The 6,427-nt window shown below is 48.5% G+C and overlaps 1 non-coding gene across 1 annotated transcript; it reads left to right on the forward strand.

Moving 5' to 3' along the window:
* The first annotated feature begins 6,354 nt into the window (after window positions 1–6,354).
* Window positions 6,355–6,427, forward strand: trnai-gau (transfer RNA isoleucine (anticodon GAU)). The gene has a single exon. It is a non-coding gene; the product is annotated as a tRNA-Ile (tRNA).

The following is a 6,427-nucleotide window of genomic DNA, read 5'->3' on the forward strand; positions in this document are numbered from 1 at the left end:
AAACGTTTTCCCTGATTTATCTCTGCATCTTCTCCGACTCCTTCATTTGGGTCCTACCTCCATCTCGATGGGTCGTGACAGTCCTACTGTATCCTGTCCTTCCATCATAGGGTGTAGCCAAACAACACTATCTGTCATTGTTCTAGCTGTCTAAAGATTTAGTTTCCTTATCTTGTTTACACTTAGTGCTTTGTCTTCTATTCTCACTCCGCTGTAAAAACTTTGTTCTGTTCAACTGATCGATTGTGATTTTCCATAAATACTAATAACGCTTAAACACTCCACTGTCACACAACAAAACTGTTCTGGCATAAAAAGAATACAGATCCTCCATTCTGCTTGACCGAACAGCCAAATTGGACAAAAAAAGAGAGCGCCAGCAAGGACATATTTGGTCGTAGTATAACAGTGACCATTGCTATGGTATTTACTATATGTTTGGTCTGATATTGGGTTCAACACATTTGCTACATACACATCAAAGACTGACATCAAATTATTACATTTAACTGCGCTGAGCATTGAGAGGAAGCGTGTGGAGGTACTGGGCCTAGACATTTTTGTTAGATATTTTACTTCTGACTATAATAACCACTGATTGACAAACTCTCTGAGAAATATATTAACACAGACGTGGTACAGATAGGTGGGGCTTTATAAAAAAGGAGTACAACCCAAGGTAAGGAAAAGAAGCACATTCTTTTGATAGTACTTGGAAAGCAAAATGAGAACCCAGTGGGAAGCTATGATAAATAAAATGGAAGGGGAAGTTACTGTCTACACAATGCACCAAGATTAATGACCACAGCACTACATAAAGTGAAAGAGTTTACCTCAAGCCCAACAACATGGAACTTGTAAACAAGCCTGTCATTATTCTTTTTAGCAGTCTATGGCTATGCTCATGTTGTATTCAGGAAGTTCAGTTAATACAGAAAGAAAAAAGTGGGATAGATTTACCGCTCTTGTATTTCCTGACTACTGTATTTGTCTAATCATTGGGGGGATTGTCTTTTTTGTTGATCACTACAGTATCAATAAAAAGTCTCCACACCTGATTTTTGTGATGTAAATCAAACAGACCAAGATAAATAATTTTAAAACTATTTTCATTGATGTGAATTATAAACTGTACAATTAATGAAAAACATTCTAGTTAAACAATTATGTTATAACACATGTCAATGGGAGTAAGCACACACCTGTCATCATTTAAAGTCCCTTTGGTCAATCCCAAATAAAAGTTCAAATATTCATATCAGCTTATTATTAACATTTTTGGAGTCACATTTTAAAGCACTGGTTTGTAGAGATCTTCCACAGCATCAGAAGGATATCATTATTGGTATTAACCAAGGTATTAGTTAATCAAGGTATTAGTCAGAAGAAGAGTACAAAAGAATGCCTGAGGCATTAAATACGCAGTGAAGACAGTCATCATCAAGTAGAGAAAATATAGCACAGCAGTGAAATTACTAAAACCTGGATGTCCCTCCAAAATTGATGAAAAGTTGAAATTATTCTCTGAACTCTTAATTAGAAGACTCTATGTGCACCATGCAGGAGTTTGAGTTCCTAATTAATAAAAACAACACAAAATGTTCAACATGTTATTGTCATGGTCCTGACAGTCCCAGCCCTGGCGGTGCACTCCTCATCAGAGATAATTAATCCTGGTATATATAGGACCCAGCGGATGGTCTGGCTCTGCCAGATTGTTGCCATCCTTGTCTCATTCCCACACTTCCTTGTTCCTGATCCTGAACCCCTGTTTACCGACCTCCGCCTGTCGTCCGACCAACCCCGTAAGCTTGATTCCCTTGATACTGCTGCTCTCTCTGACTGACTCTCCGGCTTATGACCTTGGAACAAATAAAGACCTTCCTTTTAACTGTCTCCCTTGAGTCGTGCATTTGGGTCCACACAAGAGTTCTGGTTATGACAGAACGACCTGGCCACGACATGGACCCGGCCGACTCAGAAGCCATCCACCGCTCTCTATAGATCAAGGGCAGACGCCTGGCTGAGCAGGAGACTGCTCTTCAGGTTATCAACCAGAGACTTCTAGAGATCTGTGGCCGATTAGAGCCATGGCTATTATCTCAGGCTAGCGCCACCAACGTCACATCGACGGCGTCCGCCACAGTTCCTACCTCAGTCCAGGTCGCTCTGACTACCCCGCCAGTCGCGGAGTTTCAGCGGTTCAGGGCCATACCTCTTCCCGGCCTGAACGCTTTTCTGGCGACACGGGGAACGTCAAACCCTTCCTCGTCCAGTGCGACCGCTATTTCAAGCTACAGGCTTCCGCCTTCCCGACGGACCGTGCAGGAATTTCCTTCGCCATATCCCACCTGACGGGAAGAGCAGAGGCATGGGCCACAGCGGAGTGGAGTCGTAACTCCGAAACGTGCCACTCCTGGACCTCCTTTGTATGTGCCATGATGCAAGTTTTCCAGTATGCCTCGCCGGAATGCGAAGCAGCGGCGACGTTGATTACACTTCGACAGGGGAAGTGCCGTCTGGCAGATTATGCTATCGAGTTTCACATCAGAGTAGCTGAGAGTCAATGGAATGAGGATGCGCTTCTCAACGCCTTTTTCCAAGGGCTTTAACTGCAGATCCGCAGTCACCTCGTTACAGTGGAACTGCCTACCTCCCTGGATTTGCTCATCACCCTATCTCTCAAGATCGACCAGAGGCCAGTGATCCAGGGACAAGTGGATGACCTACAAAAAGGAGAGCAGGGCGGGTCCGCCCCACTGGTTCCCCTACTGCCGACTCTCATAACTGTGATGGAGCCGATGCAGGTTGAGGGGCTCGACAGAGGTACGACTGCGACGCCAGTGAGAGGGCCAATGCTTCTACTGTGGACGGCTGGGCCACTTAATAGCCCACTGTCCTGTCAGGCCCAAGCGCTCCGCTCTCAAGATCACGACTCCAGTGAGTGTGAATTACACCGCGGCGGGATCGAGTCGAGCACTGCTTCAAGTTACCTTGAGCACGGGGGGTCGTACTTTTTCCGCTACGGCATTTATTGACTTGGGATCGGATGCCAACCTGATTAATCCATGGGTAGTTGAGCCCTTGAGCGGAGTGACCTTTCATACGCAATGGTTCCGCAACGCAAACACGGCCAATGGTAAATTACTACGCTGAGTAACTCACTGCATGCAATCTCTGAGGAGGACATTTCTGGACGCTCACACTGAAGTTAAGTTTCCACGCATTTAACTCGTGGAGCAGCGATGTCATCCTGGGCAGCCCTGGCTTAAAAGACAAACCCACACATTGACTGGACCACCGGTCAAATCAGGGCATGGGGCGATGAATGCAGCAAGGCGTGTCTCGGGGCTCTAAAAGAGAGGAATTTACAGATCGTGGCAGTCGACTTACAGGAGTTGAGGTCCGTGCCGGAATTATCAGCAGTGCTGTCTTGTTATTGGGGCTTAAAGGAAATATTATCAGAGGCAAAGGCAAAGTCCCTTCCGCCACACCGCCCGTATGATTATGCTATCGAGTTTTTGCCCGGCACCTCACCCCCTCAAGGGAGGCTCTTTTCATTAACAGGACCAAAACACCAAGCCATGAAAGACTATGTGAAGGAGTCTCTGGTGGCAGGACTCATCCGACCATCATCGTCACCGGCTGGAGTCAGATTCTTCTTCGTCAAAAAGAAGGACACCTCGTTATGGCACTGTATTGATTACCGGGGACTTAACGACATCACCATCAAGAACATGTACCCTCTTCCCCTGATCCCCACCGCATTCGAGTTGCTACAAGGGGCCCAGAACTTCACCAATTTAGATTTACGAAATGCGTACCATGTGGTACGCATCAGAGAAGGGGATGAGTGGAAGACTGCCTTTAATACACCAACAGGCCACTACGAGTACCTGGTGATGCTGTTTGGTCTGACTAATGCACCAGCGGTTTTTCAGAATTTTATTAATGATGTGCTACGGGAGAGACTGAACAAGAATGTGTTTGTTTACCTCGACGACATTTTCCTCTTTTCTCCGGATGAAGCTTCCCAAATCGAGCACGTCAGGAAGGTGCTGCAGCAGCTACTACGACATAACCAATATGTCAAGATGGAAAAATGCGAGCTCCACCGACCTTTCGTCACATTCCTGGGATTCATCTTGGCCGAGGGACAGATTCGCATGGAACCCAATAAGGTTGACTCTGTCCTCCAATGGCCCACTCCCACCAATCGCAGGGAGGTGCAGAGATTCATCAGATTCGCGAATTTCTACCGCAAGTTCATCAGGAACTTCAATTCCATAGCTGCCCCCTTGCATACCCTCACTTCACCCCGCAATTAATTCGAGTGGGATGTGACCTGCCAGGAGGCCTTTGATAGACTTCGGTCGAGTTTCACCACAGCTCCAATCCTCATCATGCCAGATACAGAGAGGACATTTGTAGTGGAAGTGGATGCATTGGACTCGGGAATTGGAGCAGTACTCTCCTGGAGGTGTGCAAGGGATGGAAGACCTCACCCGTCCGCCTTCATATCTAAGAGACTGACTCCGGTATAGCGGAGTTTTGACGTGGGTGATCGAGAATTATTGGCAGTCAAAACGGTGCTGGAGGAATGGAGGCACTGGCTGGAGGGATCACAAGTGCCATTACTGGTCCTTACTGACCATAAGAACTTGGAGTACTTGAGGACCGCCAAGAGATTGAATGCTCGCCAAGCCAAGTGGGGGCTTTTTTTACTCGCTTCCGTTTCACTCTGTCCTTTTGTCCAGGCTCAAAGAATGACAAACCGGACGCACTATCCCGGATTCATGAAGGGGAGCGAACGGAAGCCATGCATTTTCCTATACTTCCGGAGGCCTGCTTTGTGTCCAGGTTCACCTAGGGGATCAAGACATGGGTAAAGAAGGCTCTAAGGGGCTCTCCGGGCCCAGACAAATGGCCTTCCGGTCGTCTGTTCGTGGTACCCTCGCTACGAGGAGACGTCATCGATTGAGCCCACACGAACAAGATTAACTGTCACCCTGGCATGGCGAAGACCCACTCAGTAGTTGAACAACGGTTTTGGTGGCCAAACCTGGGAAGGGACATTAGGGAGTATGTCAACGTGTGCCTGATCTGTATGGCCAATAAGACCTCTCGCCTGCAACCTATGGGTAAGCTACGGCCGCTACCAATTCCCTCTCACCCCTGGTCACACATTTCTCTAGACTTCGTTACAGGTCTACCCTGCTCCCAGGGGAACACAGTGATACTCTCAGTCATTGATCGGTTTTCTAAGATGGTTCACTTCATACCAGCTCCTAAGATTCTCTCCACCAAGCAGACTGCGCAGCTACTGCTAGACAAAGTCGTTCGCTATCATGGTCTGCCAGTGGATGTAGTGTCGGACAGAGGACCGCAATTCGTGTCTCGATTCTGGAAGGAGGTCTCCACCCTCATTGGGGCAAAAGTAAGCCTCACGTCAGGCCATCACCCAGAGTCCAATGGCCAAACGGAAAGAATAAATCAGGATCTGGAGACCGGTCTATACTGTCTGGCTTCACATGATCACAGCACTTGGAGCCAGCACCTTGAATGGGTGGAATATGCCCACAACTCACTGCCTTCCACTTCCACAGGTATGGCTCAGTTCTACATTGTTCATGGGTACCCTCCCTCTCTGTTCCATCTGTGGCCGCTGATTCCGCGGTGCCATCCGCATTGGCAGTGGTGAGATGCTGCAAGTGGACCTGAGAACTAGCCAGAAAGACGCTACTCCGCATGGGCAGCTCCTACAAGTCCGTGGCAGACCTCAAGTGAAGAAGGGCACCAGGGTTCAAAGTGGGACAACGCGTATGGCTGTCCACAAAGCATCTTCTGCTGTGGATGGAGTCACGCAAGCTAGCTCCCAGGTTCCTGGGTCCCTTTCCTATCACCAAGATCGTTAACCCTGTCGCTGTTTCCTTAAAGCTTCCCAGATCGATGAGGGTTTATCCCACGTTCCATGTTAGCCGGCTTCGACCGACTCGTCCATCACCATTAGTCCCCCCAGTCAAGCCTCCTCCAGCCCCCCGCATGATCGATGGAGGGCCGGTGTACTTGGTACGTCGGCTTCTATCATCCCGTCGTAGAAGGAGGGGTGTTCCATACCTGGTGGAATGGGCAGGGTATGGCCCAGAAGAACGTTCGTGGATCCCGTCCCATTTTATTGTGGACCCTACCCTTATCAGGGACTTCCACGCATCCCATCCTGAGGCTCTTGGAGCCGGCCATTGAGGGTGGGGTACTGTCATGGTCCTGCCGGTCCCAGCCCTGGTGGTGCAGATCCCCTGCACACCTACGCCTCATCAGAGATAATTAAGCCTGGTATATATAGGACCCAGTAGAGGCCCCGTAGCTCAGTGGTTAGAGCACTGGTTTGATAAACCAGGGGTTGTGGGTTCGTATCCCACTGGGGCCT

This window comes from Syngnathoides biaculeatus, chromosome 4, assembly GCF_019802595.1.
Source record: "Syngnathoides biaculeatus isolate LvHL_M chromosome 4, ASM1980259v1, whole genome shotgun sequence".
Classification (NCBI taxonomy): domain Eukaryota; kingdom Metazoa; phylum Chordata; class Actinopteri; order Syngnathiformes; family Syngnathidae; genus Syngnathoides; species Syngnathoides biaculeatus.